Source organism: Marmota marmota, unplaced genomic scaffold, assembly GCF_001458135.2.
Source record: "Marmota marmota marmota unplaced genomic scaffold, marMar, whole genome shotgun sequence".
NCBI lineage: Eukaryota > Metazoa > Chordata > Mammalia > Rodentia > Sciuridae > Marmota > Marmota marmota.
This window is the reverse complement of record NW_026000026.1, coordinates 76540844-76559287: the sequence shown is the minus strand read 5'-3', so window position 1 is coordinate 76559287 and position 18444 is coordinate 76540844.

Below are 18444 nucleotides of genomic sequence, written 5' to 3'. Positions count from 1 at the left end.
CTTGAATGGAAGCAGGTGCAGAGGGGGAAGTTCAAGCCTGTTTACCTCACCCTGTCACCCCAAGATTGGTTTCAAAATGCTCCTATAGAACACCTCAAATTTCTTCAAATGGTGTATGATACACTTAATAATCACTGCACGATACCATTTGGTCACTTATTCAATAGGTGTGTATCGAGCATTTACTATATGCCAGGTGCCTTTTGAGGTGTAAAGAATACAGCCAGAAGGAAGGGGCAGTATTGTAGGGTGGAGGTGAGGGTCACCTGTCTCCTGATAGCCTAGGGATACTCTTTGCATCCTCTATTGAAGGTTTGGATATTCCTTATAAATTGAACTAGAAACAACACTTGATGGAAACCATCCTAGGAACCTCCAAACTGGCTAAGTTTTTTTTTTTCCTTTCCTGATATGAGTAATTTTTTCATCTGTTTTTGTTTTAAAAACATCCAACCTTTTCAATGTTCATTTGGAGAATTTCAGTTCCCCATAGCTGGTTTAGCAGTTGCCCCATGACTAATTTCTGTTTTCACTTTTATTAAAGAAGAGGAACTTGCCAATTCCAAGGGCTGCCATTCTACCACCTTGTAGATAAACCTCATAAGGAAAATAAATATACTCACTTAACAGGATTAGAAAAAGTCTTATCCCTTGTGGACACAATTAAAGATCTTATTCCTGTGGCCCCTAACGTCACTTATTGTAAGTTAAAGTTTACATGGTAGTCCACCCTCACCATGGAGCATGCATTCCTAGACCTCAGTAGATGCCTAAAGTCATGGTTAGAACCAAACCCTTGATGTACCATGTTTTCCCAGGAACATACATGCACACCTATGATAAGGTTTAATTTATAAATGAGGCAAAGAGAATAACAACAATAACTAATAATAAAATAGAACAAGTATAACAATATACTATAACAAGTTATTTATGGACTGTTTGTTTCAGGAATTTGCTATTCAGCATTTTCAGACCAGAGTTGACCATAGGGAACTGAAACTGAAGAGAGGACTGCAGTAATATAGAAATTGCCCTCTTTCCAACATCAGCTGAGTGCTTTTCCAAGTTGGTGACAAGGCCAGGACGTGAAAGCAAGATGGGCAGAGGGCTGACCCCATCCCTGGGGTCAATGCCATCCTGCCACTCACCTGCTGTGACCATTGAGCACTCTGTTTAACTTCTCTGAGCCTCATGTTTCTCCTAGGTTCATTGGATGGGCATGAAATCGGAATGATCATGGTGATGAAACGGAGCATAATCATGTTGAGGTGGCACAGTGCCTGGATCTTAGGTACTTACTAAATCCTATTTTCCTTCCTTTTGAAGCTGAAGGGCACACGAGTCACCTGGGAATTGTGTCAAAATATAGATTCCAATGAGCGGGACAGTGAATGGGACCTGGGACAGCATTTCTAACAGGCTCGCACTGTTAGCTTGTAAGCAAGCTCCAGGACACAGATCTTAGGTCACTTCAGAGTTCTACATCATGGAGTCTTGGCTTTGCCAGTTGCCAGCTGGGTGAGCTTGGGAGAGACATTTTGCCTTTCTAAGCCTCAGTTTCTCAGGTAGGTTTACTTATGTTTCCCAGGTAAAGTGGACACTTAAAATGAGATAGTGGGTGCCACAAGCTCAGTACCATTATTATCATTGCCATCTTTATCTTAGGTTTTATAGCAATGCTGACATTGGGGACGTGACCATCTTTTTGGAAGGCACCTTGTATGCTGTGTGGTACATAGGAGGTGACACCAATGATGAACAGCACCGAATACGTGAGGTTCGTATTGGCAGAAGCTGGCTGAGGACCCAGCGGAGCTGCTGCATAGAAGCATTCAGGCCATGGTGAGAGTTGGGCTGGGTGCTGATCAACTGGGTTCAAAAAAGAAGTGTTTATGCTCATATTTTTGTTTCATTCCTTCTACAGGATACTATGATTCTAGGCCAAGGCGTTGTTATTACAGCTTCTGGAACTGGAGGCCCAGATAGCTGGAGGTACCTTCTGTCGTAAGGTCATTCTGTGTTGGTGCAGCAGCTCAGTATGCACAGGGCTCCCTGCCTTGTTTCAGTGGCCAGCCACAGTGTCCAGAGAGCCTTTGATCTAGCCTCGCTTGTGGGAGTTCCAGGATCCTTGTGCCACCTCCTCTGCCATTTTCCACCTCCTTCTTTGCCTTTGAACTACATTTCATGACTCTGCTTTTTTTTTTTTCCATTAGGCTGAAAATAATTCACAAGTTAAATATGTCTATGCTAGAAAAATAGAAAATGCAGGTGAACAAAAAGAGGAAAGTAGTATTCCTGAAATTCACCACCTTAAGATAAATCATTTTAACATCTTGAAGTGAGAATTTCAAAGCCGAATGTGTGTGTGGCCAAGAATGTATTTTATACTTTAGCCATTTTTTAATAGTTGAAAAAAAATAAAATAAAAATATTTTAGGGCATGTAAAATTTATATGAAATTCACAGTTCAGTGTCTATGAGCAGGTCTGTTTGTTTGCATATTATCTGTGGCTGCTTCCTCAATAAAACATAATTAAGTGGTTATGACTAAGCTCACATGACATGCAAACTCTAAAATATTTCCGATCTGGCCCTCTATTGAAAACGTTTGATGATTCCTGGTATAGATAATTTCTTTTTGATAATCTGCTCATCTGCTTAATGATAAAAATTTTTCCACATCAAGAAATATTTTTCTCCAAAATAATTGTAGTCTTTTATTTAAAAAATAGCATGTTTGTATGGATCTACTGTCACCTGTAGTTTTTATAGTGCTTCCCATTACAAAGCATTGTCATCTCTTTTAATTCTCATGGTCATCCAATGAGTTAGACATCATGTGTTCATAAAAGCTCTTTGCTTGCAAGTAACAGAAATCAGCTTAAATGACTTAAACAAAGAAAGAGTATGAAGAAATGTTGACTTTGAGGATATGGGATTTGATGTGGGATCCTTGGGTAGGGCTCGGCTGGGTTTGTGAACAGGCCTAGAAAGCAGTTGAGACTCTCTGGGCCTCCTCTCAGCTCTTTCATATATCTACATTTTAGTTCTTTTTTTTTTTTTTTGCAGAGATTGTCTTCCTCTACCCACGAGTACAAGTGAATCTGTCTGCTAATAGCTCGAGTCCTGTTTGTACTGGTGCCCTCACTTGGAAGGTGATTGATTTTTCCCTTTCAGGCTCAGTTCTAGTTATTATCAGGGAGAGAAATGTAGGTGACCTAGCTTTAGTCAGATTTTACTTTCAGTTTAATCAGCTGTAGCTATCATAGAAAGATCTTAGAAAATGGAAAGACCTCTCATGTTCTTGGACAGGCAGAATTAATGTTGTCAAAATGGCCATACTACCAAAAGCACTATACAGATTCAATGTAATCTTCATCAAAATATCAGTGATATTCTTCACATAACTAGAAAAAGCAGTTCTAAAATTGATTTGAAAGCATAAAAGACCCAGAATATCTAAAGTAATCCTGAGCAAAAAGAGTGATGCTGGAGATATCACAACACTGGACCTCAAATTACACTGCAGAGCCATACTAACAAAACCAGCATGAAGACCAGTGGAATAGAATAGAAGACACAGGGACAAACCAACATGCATACAGTCATCTTTTACTAGACAAAGGTGCCAAAAACATGTTGGAGAAAGGGAAGCCTTTAAAAAAAATGGTACTAGGAAAACTGGATATCCATTTGTGGAAGAACGAAAGTCAGTCCCCATCTCTTACTTACCCTGCACAGAAGTCAACTCAAAATGAATCAAAAACCTAGGAATTATAACAGAAACTCTGTAACTGCTAGAAGAAAATGTAAGTCCAGCACTCCAACATGTTGGCACAGGAACCTACTTCCTTAACAAGACTCCCAAGGAGCAAGAAATAAAACAAAAATCCAGAGGTGATAACAACAAATTTAAAAGTTTCTGTACAGCAAAGGAGAATTAAGAGTTTGAAGAGAGAGCTTATGGAATGGGAGAAGATCTTTGCCATCTGCTCCTCAGGACATTAGAATCCAGAGTATACAAGGAACTAGAAAAACAGCACACGTGCACACACACACACACACACACATACCCAATAGCCCAATTAATAAGTGGGCAAAAGAACTAAACAGAAATTTCTCAAAAGAAGAAATTCCAATGGCCAACAAATATATGAAAAGATGTTCAACATCTCTAGCAATTCGGGAAAGGCAAATCAAAACTACACTGAGATTTCATCTCACTCTAGTCAGAATGGCAATTATCAAGAACTCAAGTATTATAATAATAAGTGTTGCTGAGGATGAGGAGAAAAGGGAACACTCATACATTATTGGTAGGGATGCAAATTAATGCAGTCACTCTGGAGATTCCTCAAAAAATTAGGAATGAAACCACCATATCATCCAGCTATTCCACTCCTTGATATATATCCAAAAGGTCCAAAAGCAGCAAACTATGGTGATGCAGCCACATCAATATTTATAGCACCTCGATTCATAATAGCCTAGCTATGGAACCAACCTTGGTTCCCTTCAACAGATGAATGGATAAAGAAAATATGGTACATATACACAATGGAATATTACTCAGCCATAAAGGAGAATGAAATTATGGTGTTTTCTGGTAAATGTATGGAACTAGAAACTACTATGCTAAGTGAAATAAGCCAGGCTCAGAAAGTCAAAAGTTAATTGTTTTCTCTGATATGTGGAAGCTAGTCCAAAGTAAGCGGGGAAGGGTGAGGGAGGAAGAAATTCTATCAAAATAGAAGATCAGTGGAGTAGAGGAAGTGGATTGAGAGGTGAGAGGAGGGTTCAGAATAAGGGAAGAACAGCAGAATAAATCTGACTTAATTTTCCTGTGTGCATATATGAATATACCACAGTGAATCTCATCTTTACGTATATACACAAGACACTGGTTAAACAAAAAGAACTATATGTAAGTATCAGGAAGATCAGTAGTGTAGAGGGGAGGGGACAGGGGGAAGGAGGAGGGGAGGAAAAAAGGGAAGTACTGGTGATTTAATTAGAACAAGTTATATTCTGTGATTTTTATAATTATGCCAAAACCAGTCCTAATGTTAATCAAATAATCCTAATGTATAACTGAAAAGAACCAATTAAGAAAAAGGAAAATGGTTGCTAGGAAATTATGTACCAAGAGGCTCCTCTATACATTGGGAGACAGTTAACTAGAGTAATTGTGGGTTGGGCAGGTACTTCAAAAGGTGTGTACTTCATTACATCTTTCCCATTTTACAGAGAAGATTGAGTCTTAAGACTCCAAATGAGTTGTCCGAGTAGGAATTTGTCAAATACAAATGTATGGACTTTAAATTCCACACGCATTTTGAGCACACCAGCACACCAGACTGCTGCTCATTGGTTGCCATGGTCCTCGTGTGCTACAACAGTAACATCATATTTGGGTTGCAGATCCTGTTCTGCTCATTTCTCATCCCGTTGTTTGATAGATCATTGGAAGTTGAAAATTCCCTCTGTACTCTGACTTTGATTCCAGGCCACAGCTGGGAGACGGATGGACAGATGTAGATTTTGGTTGACTGTTACGCTCAGAGTGCTTTGATCCACCAGTGGAGGGAAATTGAATGAAAATGATCTGCATGCCAATCTGGGCTGGCATCTCATCAGTTAGCCAGGCTTTTGTCTCACATCTTGTGTCTAATGCCAGCAGCTATATCTCCAAGCTCGATTAGCCATGGTTACAGCTCAGTAAGCATGAATCCAGCTTTGACATGATGTTTCATGGGGGGAGGGGGAAATTGTAGCCACAAAACCCACTCCTAAGCCAGCAGAGGAGGACGCCCCAGGTAGCAGGATTCTGATTCTTGGATAGTTGCTGAATAAAATATACCATGAGTTTATGAATCTATTTCTCTTACGTTGAGTGCATAAAATCAGCCATGTGATTTTGTGAAATGTAGCTTTCAAAAAGTTCTGGAAACTGGAGGTTTGCTGGGTTTAGTCAGATGAACAACAATGGAAGAGATCCCAAGCCCAGGGTTGACATTTTCTTGTATCTAGATCATTTAGGATAATAATTTGAGACTCGAAGTGGAAGCAGATATTTTATTGTTGCAAGAGTCCACCTCGAGGGAGAGTTTGGGATATATCCACCAGAGGGGAGTGTGATGAGGAAGCTGGCCCCATGGCAGGTAGGGCCAAGAAACAGAAAGAAGATGAGACACCCAGGATCCCTGGTGTCTGAATGCTGCTCAACAAGCATCATTAGAGCTCACTGCACCTCTAAATCAATTGCTTACGCCATCTGATCTGAGTTTTAAACAATTCGCACATAAATTCCCACTGCACATGTAGCATTACTCTGAATAGGTTATGTTCGCTTGGACATTTGACCAGCTTTTGCCAAAGGCTTACGCCCCTTGTCCCCTGGTGGCCAATGGGTGCTGGATTGACCTGCAGGGGATGGTGAATTTAGCTTCCAGTTTGAAGCAGCTTTTTTTTTTAAAAAAATATTTTTATTAGTTGTTCATGGATCTTTATTTTATTTACTTTATTTACTTATTTATATGTGGTGCTGAGGATCGAACCCGGTGCCTCGCACATGCTAGACAAGCGCTTTACCGATGAGCCACAACCCCAGCCCCTTGAAGCAGCTTTAAGTTCGTATGATGACTTGCATTTTTGTCAGGGTTGAGAGGTGAGTAAGGGCTTTATTTGACAATAGTTGCTGTCTTTTGATAGCAAGGTAAATAATTATGTATCCATCTGTTAAATGACTTCCTTCCTTCCTTATGGTTTACCTTTAGGACTTTTTGAGTGGACGTGGGACCCTAGCCCAGGTGATACCTTCTCTGACTTTAGCTCATGAAGTTCCTTCAGAGTTGCTCTGGAAGGTAGGCAGTGTCTCCACGAGTGTGTTTTTCAGGATAATTCCTTTTCCTATGTGCTTATGTAGATCCACAGGGTATATGTGGCCAACAGAGGTGAGCTGAGAATCTGCTGGGAGTGAGAGTGCCTCAGGGAAAGGCGTCTTAGCTCTTTAAGAAACCTTGAATTGCTTTACCTCCAGTTTCTTATTATGTGAGTTTTTTAAAATTATTTTTTTGGATAGCAAGTTATATGGCATAAAGCATGAACTTTTTTTTTCCTTTTTTTTTTTTTTCAGTGCTGGGGGTTGAACCCAGGACCTTATGCATGTGAGGCAAGCTACCAACTGAGCTATATCTCCAGCCTGAGATTTTTAACTGTTAGAATTTTTCTCTTCTTTTCTTTCTTAATTTGTGTCGCTGAAAGCGTCCTGATATTCTGCCATGACCACATGAAGTAGGGAATTGTTTATTCCCCTAAGGAGGCTATAAAAGAAAGAAAAATACATCTCAATACATCTACTGTAGTTCCTTTATGTTTATCTGAGCATCTTTATTCTCTGCGCACAGCTCCACCCTCGGTCGCAGATGAGATGAGGAGTGTTCATGTGATTGCCAGGCTTGGAGGGCTCTTTTGTGCAAATTAGAGGTGCTGGAGTACTATGCACAGAGCATCATAAACCCACAGGCTTACTCTCACACACACTTATGTAGACATCCTTTTTATAAGTGTATGCAGGGATGGTGTTAAAAAGACTTAATAAGCATTATGAGAATATAAGTTAATATGTGAATCAAGTTATAAATAAAAAATTAATCATGCATTCCTTTTTATTCTCTAATCTAAACTTATAAAGTGATTACCAAGTGATCTAAGTTGTAGGGCACAAAGTTCATTAAAATTATAATGATTTACAGATCATTTGTTGATTTTAAAGAATTGTCATCATGAGCGTTTGATGGCATGGCTGTCACCTAAGTGACTTCTTGATCTAGGGATTGCATCAAACTCTTCTGCCAATCTCTTGGTTCAGTTGACAGTCATTAGGAGACCTGCAATCTTTAAAAAGTAGAGATTTTCTTTTTAAATCAGTAATATTATTCATGGTCCTGAGCCCTCTCTCAGCTTCTGCTGAACTAAGCAATTACATTAAAATTCTTTCCTAGGTTTTATAATGTTGCCTGAAACTTTTATATAGTCAAATTCTCTCTTATCAACTAAGCCATGAAAATCATTTACTGGAATGTCATTTTTAATTAAGTTAAGGGTATACCTGAGGCCAAATGAGAGGTGGTGCAGAGTGAAGGCTCAATATACATCCTCCTGTTGCCAACGTGCCAGGATTGGGTCTGCATTCTGTCACTTGGATATTAAAGATATTTTTTGTTCCTCAGTTTCTTTATTTGCAAAATAGAGAAAATCATGGTAATTATAGGACTCCAAAGAAGTACTTGGAAGTGCCAGTCATGGAGTTGAAGCCTCAAAGTGCTGCTCCGAGCCTGCAATGACTCCTACTATCTCCTCTCGGAGACATCTGCTGTCTCCATCTCTCTCTGGTTCTCTCAGGACCTGGCTTATGGTGGCTCTAATTTCCACAAGTGGCCACACAGGGATGACTCTAAGGAATGCTGGCCTGAGGTGGGCCATCATAGCGTTGGAGGTCCAGGTGGGCCTGGAGGGCTTGATCAGCTGTCAAAGTCATCCCCCGCTCCTTCTGTCAGATTAGGACATACTGTGTCAGGTCCGACAGATACTGGCATCTGGCAGTGACAGGGGATTGGCTGCTCCCACGTGTAAGAGTCAGGGTATCCTGGCAGTGTCTGCCGAGGGATCCCAGGGCCAGGAGGAATGTATGGATGAAGCATAGCTAGCCCTTGGGAGCCCTGGGGAGAATTCATGATTCTTTGGTTGTCTTGAGCATTTACTAATGAGAAAGGATGCCAGCTGTGGGTTCTAGAGGTTCTACACATGCCAGTTATTAAGGCTTTCATTGCTGGATGATGGAGAGATTCTGGGGGCACCATAGGAGGGTTCTTTGGAGAGTTTCAGGCAGTTAAAACTACAAGTACATTTAACATTTAAAAAAAAATACTACTGCCCTGTTGGTGAAAACCAGCAGAATATTGATCCATGATGTTGGAATTAAAAGTGAAGAAAGGTGGAAATTTAGGAAAGTAAACAGTTTTTGAGTGTGTGTTATTGATAAACTGAGACTCGGGCACATCACTTCAGTTTCCCAAGGTCATGCCGTGAATGTGGAGGACTTGGGATTTGAATCTAGGTCTGTTTGCCTGACTCGTTGCAGATTGCTATCCGGAGGAGAGGGAAAGCTGAGGATGCTGATGATAGGAAAACAATTCTGGTGATGTTCTTGGTTCTGATAAATGAATGGCTGCTAGGACTTGCAGGGGTCATATGACTCTGCTCCAACTTTTTTTTTTTTCTATCTATTTTCACTGTTAAGTAGGAATTAAATATCCCCATGTAGGAACTTGGGTGTGTCTCTCCGTGTGGAGGCCTGCTCTAAGAAAAATGGCTTTCTGCTTGGGAGGCTTTAGGGGCTGCCAGAACTTACATCCAGCTTCCTGAGCCCAGTTTGCATCCCCAGGAAGTGGGCCACCCAGTGATCCAGGAAACCGGGAGAAGGGGCAATGAGATTTCACTGAACACCAGAGTGTGTTCATGGGAATCTCCATGAGTCCAAAGAACTGAGGGCAATGTTTTCTTTTTCTTTTTCTTTTTTTTTTTTTCAGAAAAAGAAATTTGTGAGCTCCTGTGCTGGTGATGGTGGGTGAGTGGGTTGCTGGAGTGCTGGGGAGTCTGGCCGAGTGTAAACGACAGCTTCTGACATTTTTCTCCTTGAATTTAGAAATCTTAAGGCAAAATCATATGGCTCTGAAATTAGTCTTTCCTTAGAATAGTCCTGTGTTGCATGAACTGAAATGGAAATTGGACCACGTGCAAAGGTTTCTCAGGTTTATTAATGTTGAGAATAGCAGAACAGACGTACTTCATGGGGCAGAGAAATCACAGCCAGTGGACTAAGCCTGTTTGACCCTCAGGCTCGTATTCACTAGGCAAATGGAGAAATCAGCGGCTCTTCACCTCCTGTTTAACTCGCTCATTTGTAAGTTGGTGGGGCCGGGGAGGGGCAGGCTACAATAACACTAATATCCAACTTGCAAATGTTAAATATCACATCCTGTTTCCAGCTTCCCCCACAGTCTTTGGCATTGCAGCATGAACTTTGTAGCAAAGGTACTCTTTCCAAACAATTTTCTTGGCTTTGCCCTGATCCTCCCCTGGTTCCCACCTCAGATGTCACTTCCTCTAAGAAGCTTTCCTGACTGTCCATCAGGAACGAACAGCCTTGTGATGTTTTTCCTTAACACACTATTCTTCATACTTTCTGCTACTATGGACTGGATGTGTTTGTATCTCCTCTGAAATCCACTTCAATCTACCCCAATCTGATGGTATTAAGAGGGGAGGCCCCAGGGAGTTGATTACATCATAAGGACTATCTCATAGAATTAGTGCTCTTATAAAGGAGCCCCAGAGATCCGCTTTTCACTAGAAGAGGGAACAGGGAGAAGGTGCTGTTCCACGAACCAGGAAGCAGGCCCTCACCAGACATGGACTCTGCCAGTGCCTCGATACTGGACTTCCCAGCCTCTGGAATGGTGAGTAATAAAATTCTATTGTTTATAATCTACCCAGTGTGTGGCATTTTGTTATAACAGTCAAATGGACTAAGATAATTATAATATGCATGTTTTTTTAGTTATTTGTGTGTTTGAGTCCTTTTTTACTCCTGTATACTATATGCTCCAAGATAATAATGACATATCTGTTTTTTCATGTCATTGGTGAGGAGTGTGTAACACTTGATAAGCCTACTGACACTTAACAATCAAGTATTCTGTAAGCAATTACAATGCCGATTATGTGGTAGGTCCTCAGTAAAAATTTATTGAATAAATGAATCCATGAGGTATTGTGGATTGGAATCGAAATCTAAACTTTCTATGGCTTTGTAATAGAAATGTATATGATGAAGCTCGCAAAGAAGACTGGATGTTATTTTTAGTTAATAATAACAGGAATCTATATATTTTTCATTGCTTTGCAAACCATAGTGTCTCTAAAATGATTATTATTGTTTTTTGCATTTGAGGGGCATCAGGAGAATCACAGGTCTCATATGTGAGCTTTGAAGTAAGTAAGCTGCAAATTTTTAGTGATTTTATTTTGGAGTATCAGATAACAGGCAGCTGAAATCAAAACAGCTTCAAATGTCACAAAATGTCTTCTTGTAATTCTTCTGGAACATTAAATGCATTAAACCTTAAAGGCACAGTCTGCATTTCCCAGCTGACTGTAGATTTAAACTAAGGAGACACAGCCACATCTGAGAGGCAATTCTTATCTAAATGGACTGCATTATGATGATTTGCCTAGATTTCTCAAATTAGTTTTTCAGGTCAGATAATAGTAAAGATCTGGAGTTGGGAAACTTTCTGTAAAAGGCCAAATAGTAAATATTTTAGGATTTGCAGACCACATGACCTCTGTTACAACTACTCAGCTCCACAGTGCTGGCATACAGCAGCATAAATACTACATAAAGAAATGGTGAGGTTTGTTTCAATAAAACTTTATAAAAACATACTATGAAGAGAATCATCCATGGGTATTTAGTTTGCTGGTCAGTGGTTAAATACAGAGGCTTTGGAGCCAGAATATATGGATCCAAATCCTGACTACCATTTAGATGCTGTGAGACCTTTGGCAAATTTCTTTTCCTTTTTAAATTAATTTTTAAATTTGTTTTAATTAGTTATACATGGCAGTAGAATGCATTAATGCACTTTGATATATCATACATGATGGGATATAATTTCTCATTTTTCTGAGTGTAAATGTTGCATAAACATATTGGCTACATAGTCAAAGCTACACTAAGATTTCATCTCACTCCTATCAGAATGGCAATCATCAAGGAAACAGGCAACAATAAATATTGGCGAGGATGTGGGGAAAGAGGTACACTCGTACATTGCTAGTGGGACTGCAAATTGGTGTAACCACTATGGAAAGCAGTATGGAAATTCCTCAGAAAACTGGGAATGGAACCACCATTTGACCCAGCTATCCCACTCCTTGGTTTATACACAGAGGACTTAAAATCAGCATACTATGGTAATGCAGCCATGTCTATGTTTATAGCAGCTCAATTCACTATAGCTAGACTATGAAACCAACCTAGGTGCCCCTCAATTGATGAATGGATAAAGAAAATATGGGCCAAATGTTTTAATTGATACAAGGAGGCTGATTCACAGTGGGATAGGGAGCCGGAGCTTGGGAGGAATAGACTAACTCTAGACAGGGCAGAGGGGTTAGAGGGGAAGGGAGGGGGCATGGGGTTATTAGTGATGGTGGGATGTGATGATCATTATTATCCAAAGTACACATATGAAGATACAAATTGGTGTGAATATACTATGTATACAACCAGATATGAAAAATTGTGCTCTATATATGTAATAAGAATTGTAATGCATTCTGCTATTGTATATAAATAAAAAATAAAAATAAAATTAAAAAAAGAAAATATAGTATATATACTCAATGGAATATTACTCAGCTTTAAAGATTATGGCATTCACCAGTAAATGGCTGGAGTTGGAGAATATCATGCTAAGCTAAATAAGCCAATCCCACAAAACTGAAGGCTGGATGTTTTCTCTAATATGCGGATGCTAATTCTCAATATGGCAGGAGGGCACTAGGGAAGAATAGCGTTACCTTAGATTAGGTGATGGGAGGAGAGGGGAGGGGATGTGGTGATAGGAAAGACAGCAGAATGAAACAGACATTATTAGTTTATGTTGGCAAATATCTTAACCTACATCCTATGAATGTAGGTGCATCCTTAGCACCTAAACCAGTACCTGGTGAGGATATTCCAGAAACTCTGTGGAAAAAGGCCCACCCGGGTAGGAATGGAAACCTGTCATCATGCATGAATATGAGCCACTGTGAAGCACACCCCTTAGCCCCAGCCAAGCCTTTTCAACCGCAGCCCAGTTGAAAGTTTGACTGCGGCCTCATGAGAGACTCTGAGTCAGGACCAGAATTCTCTTGGGCAAGGGTGGTGTCACTGGGCAGCTCAAGGAATAAGGGTGTGTTAGAGGTAGCATTTGGAGATTGACCAAGACTGCCTTCTCTTCTGTTGAGAAATGAGGCATTGACTGATTTTGTGTGTGAGCGGGCTTTTCTCCACTTCTCCAGCAGCATCCTCCTCTACCTACACCTTTCTTCCCTGCCCATTACTTTCTAATCACACAGGTGTCCTTTAGGAACTCTGAGTGCACCAGGTTCTTTTCTGCCTCAGTGCCCTTGCACATGCTGTTTGCTCTTCTTAGCTCCTCTTCTGGTTCTTCCCATGACTGGTTCCTTCTTATCCTTCAGTTCTCAGCTTACATGTCACCGTACAGAACAACTTTAACTGCTTGATGGGGTAGATCCCTTCCCTGCCCGTACATGTCTTCCCGCACATTTAACCTAATTTGTAATTATTTTTATCTTTTACTTTATTTCTATTGTCTGAACATAGGATTTTATAGATGGGAGCCATGACCTTTTTGCCACATTGCATTCTTAGCACCCGGACTGGTACCTGGCACGTCCTCAGTGCTTACTACTTGTGGAGTGATGAAACGGATATTTGTCTTCCTATTTGTCAAAGGGCTTTGCATCACTCCTCATGCACGAGGGCTGCCCGAGGCTTAGTAAGACCATCCTTTTAAAAACTGTAGCCAGCTTTACTCACTTCCCTGTTGTCTCTGTACCCAAACCCTGACACTCTGCTTCATAGTTTTCCAGATCCATTTATTGTCTTCAAGGACCCTGCATAATTTACTTATTTTGCTTACTGTCAACCTCCCCTTGCTAGAACACAAGGTACTTGAAGGAAAAGGTCTCTGTGTATTCCACTCATATATTAGGTGCTTGTTAAGTGAATAAATGAATGACATTTCTGAATGCCACGATGCCAGAGGATAAACATATCTAAAAATCAAAACATAACAGTCCTATCTTACTTTATACTGGGGATTTAAAATGCATCAAATACAATGTATTTTTTATTTAAGCTCAAATAAAATTTGTAGCCATACTTTATATTACATTGTGATACTACATTGTATTTATTTTTTAAGCATGGTGTTTTATTAATATTTGGAGAGAAAAACCATATAAGAAAAAAGGACTTTATTAGAGATCATCAACATTTTAAAATTACAAAAATGCTGCATTTTTATTCTGGAAAAGTTAAAAAACAACAACAACAACAACAACAACAACAAAACCAAAAAACAGTCTGCACATGCCTGTCATCCTAACAACTTGGGAGTGTCACAAGCTTGAAGCCAGCTTCAGGGACTTAGAGAAATCCTGTTTCAAAATAAAAGTTTTGGATCTGGGGATGTAGCTCAGTGGTAGAGTGCTCACTTCTTATGCCATAGGCCCTAAATTCATTTTTCAGTACCTCAAAATAAACCAACAACAAACAAAGAAAAAACCCTAAATGTTATCCTTAATCTTGTTGAGATAATCATTGCTAACATTTTGAGGCATATTCTTCCAAGTATTTTTTTTCTTAAATATATTTATATACTGTGTTTAAAAACAGAAACATACTGTAAATGTAAGGGCCAAAATTTGTGTTGCATTTGTATTGTTTACTGAATGCCCTGTTTATATTTAAGTGTATTTTTTTGTATATATATTTATATTGGCTTAATTCTCATGAGGACTGTATGTTCTAGTTCCTCTGTTAAGGCTCCTGAAGCCACATGTCTCATGAAGGGTGGAGTGAAGGCAAGCAGCCTCCAGAATCCATGCTGGTAATTATTCTTTTTGCTGGTTTTTCTTATGATTTGTTTTTTCCCTCCCACATCAAGAATGTTTCTTCAAGTTTTGTATATTCCTCAACATTTTTTGTAAAGGCTATGTGTTTTCAAGACATCAATATGCTAATTCTTTTTCTTCTTCTTCTTCTTCTTTTTTTTTTTTTGGTTACCCAGGATTGAACCCAGGGGCACTTAATCACTGAGCCACATCCCCAGCTCTTTTTATTTTTTATTTTGAGACAGGGTTTCGTAGAGTTGCTTAGGGCCTCACTCAGTTGCTGCGGCTCTCTTTGAACTTGTGATCTTCCTGTTTCAGCCTCTGGAGCCACTGGCTTTACAGGCATGAACCACTGCGTCTGACTATTCTTTTTAAAGAATTGTTAAGAATCCCCCTACCCCGCTATGAATAATTCTTCACTAAAACATCTTGAAAGTAAGTTTTTGCACACCAATAGGATGACTTTGCCAGGTTAAATTTCTCAGATGGGTATATAAAGTTCAACAAAAGCATGCACATTAGGGAATTTATAAGAACTTTTTTAAAGAGTGGATACCTTTCCAGTTTTAGGCATCTTGAGAATTATGTAGTTATTTCACAAATATCTTTATGGGGGACTCACCTGTATTTCTGCTTCTCTATCAAATGGTTGCTTCAGTTAAAAATTTATTTGGTAACTTGTACAAGAGGAACTGGGTTCCTACTGAGAAATTCTGTCTGTGGGAAGAGTGATAATTGATAATAGAAATTCAGAACTAAAATTCAGGAAAAAACTGAGCAAGTAAAGTCAAGAAAATCAGTATACTTAACACTACAGGCAAATTGGAGTGTATTTTAAGCCAAACAAAGATCTTGCTTTCTGAAGACACAGAGCTAATTAATCTATGTCAAATTGTTTTTTAAATACTTGCCTTTTGGAATAATTCAAGTTCACTGTTGCAGGAATTAATCTATCTTCCCTTTGCCATTTGTAATTGTTGACCTGACAGGCATTTACTTGGATTTTTTTTGTAGTATAAAGTGTTTATGGTGGAAAATTAACATCATTAGACAAAATGTCACCCTTTGGGTGAAAACATGAAACACTTTTGGCTCTTAAAGTGTCAGCCCAATCTCTCCTGATGGATGCCTGGTGCTATTCTGGGAGAAGGTCTCCAGCTGGTCAAGTATTGTCTCTGCAAATATTCAGAAATACACAGAATGGCTACACCTGAGGCTTACAAGGTCTGTGTGTGTTTGTGTGTGTGTGTATGTGTGTGTATGTGCACGTGTGTGTTTGTATGTGCACGTGTGCGTGCAGGGATGCATGTGTCTGTGTCCATGTGCACAGACAAGCTTGCAGAATTCTGTGGACAAAAATACATATAAACCTTTTCTGCCTCATCAATCACAATTCTCGAAAACCTTCCAGTGCAATTAGTTTAAAATTCATCCAATAATCAATTCAGTGAGCATTTATTTAGCATGGTCTGACCTCAGGTCTGCTCTAAACCCTAAAATAAGAAGGTGCGCGAGAACCTCAAGGACTTCATGGCATCATGGAAAAATTAGCCAGGTAAAAAAGTAGTTGGTGACCGTGGGATTGTGTTACACATAGTGACAAGTGTAGGGAACACAGCATGGATCAAGGAGGGAGGAAATTTGGAGCAAGAATCATAGGAGAAGTTTCCCTTTGTTAGGTCTTAGAGGATGTGTCCTTCAGGTGGCTAAGGTAGCATGACAGACAGGAGGAAAGAGTGTTCAAAGGCACAGAGGTGAAGTAGCATGGGGTATCCTTTGTATTTATCCAAAGAACTAAATTCAGCATATATAGTGATACAGCCACATCAATTTTATAGCAGTGTAATTCACAATAGCCAATTTATGGAACCAGCCCAGGTACCTGTCAGCAGATGAATGGATAAAGAAAATGTAGTATATATACATAATGGGATTTTACTCAACCATAAAGAAGAATGAAATTATGGCATCTGCTGATAAATGAATGGAATTGGAGATATTATACTAAGTGAAATAAGCCAGAAAGTCAAAGGTCAAATGTTTTTGCTCATAATGTGGAAGCTAGAGCAAAATAAGGGAAAAAAGTTGGGGGGATCTCCTGAAATAGAAGGAAGATTGGTGGAGTAGAGGAATGGGATTGGGGAAGAAGGAGGGATGAGAAAAGGGAGGAATGGTGGAATGAAATTGATCAAATTATTCTATGTATGTATATGAATATGCCACAGTGAGTTTCACCTTTATGTCTATCTATAAAGCATCAATTAAAAAACCATAAATAAATGAAGGATGAACAAGTAGAGTAGAGGAAGGAGGAAGGGAGGGAAAGAGGAAATACTGGAAACTGAAATGGAGCAAATTGTATTCCATGCGTATATGATTATGTGGAAAGGAACTCCAATATTATGTATAACTACAATGCACTAATAAAAGTATAAAAAGAAATAGCATGGAGCGTTCAGGGGTTTTAAGTCAGTGAGCGCTACTGGAGTCAGAGGAGCTGGAGGAGCTGGAGAAGTAGCTAGCCCTTCCTTTGGTCAGTGGCTATAGGAAGAGACAACTGAGGCCGTAAGAAACATCAGCTCTCCTCACCAGAAGATTTGAGGAGTCTGGGAAAAACTCAGGGGTCACAGAGAATTTCTGAAGCTTCCTGGGATTCTGTGTCAGGATTGAGTGCTTGGGGCTAGCCTTGGCTCTGTGCTCTTTGCTTTTAAGTGAAGATTTTCCTAGGAGGACAATCTCTCATCTGTCACCAGTTGTGCACAGTCCTGCGTTAGCTACTGTGCAGTTTCCAAATCATGGTATATAGATATTGTTGACTGAAATGTTTTTGGATGGATTCACAATGCAAGATTTAAGTAACTGTTACATGTGAAGAGATTTGACAAGAATATTGTAAGTTCCAAAAGAAGAGCTTAATGCAAGCTCACTTGCTATAAACAGAAATATTATTCAGGGTCCTGATAATGGATAAAAACCATATATTCTATTATATGTCAAGTGTCCTGTCTAGTTTTAAATAGGACATGGACAAATAAAAGTTAGGGGTTAGGCATGATAGAGGTCTATGTAATTATTTCTCAAGGTCCATTTCTAAGTGTAGACTTACTCAAAGATTATAAACAGTTTTAGGCACAAATTGCATTATGGATTTTCAAAATAGCTGTACTGATTTGTGCTGTCACATGACATACATAAATTTATTGGTTTCATTAAAACTTTGTTCAAGAGTTGGTTTTGAAATTTGAAGTTTTTTTAGGGCACGATTTAATCCAGATGAGGTCATTTTTATTGTAATTTGTATTTCTTTGTTTACTAGTGAGGTTGCATAATTTTCACTTGTTTAATAGTATTGTTTTCTAGTGTGTGAAGTCATTTTCCTAGTGGCACTGTGACTCAAAAGAAGGGAAAGACAAGAAGTATGTTGCAAATGAGGAAAAAGTGGAGAGACAGGTGCAAGACACGTTGCTGTATGAGTACCTTTTTGGAATGTATTTTTCTGTGGCAAATGAAAGTCTCACCCCCAAGTAGGTTATATAAAAAAGGAAATTCAGTAATTTATCCAACTAAAAAGTCCCAACAGTAGATTTGTTTTAGGTGCAGCTCTGAGTTCTAATGATGCTACCAGGATCTATTTCTGGATTCTGTACTCTCCATTTTGATGAAGAAGCCCTGTGTTCAAATGTGCTC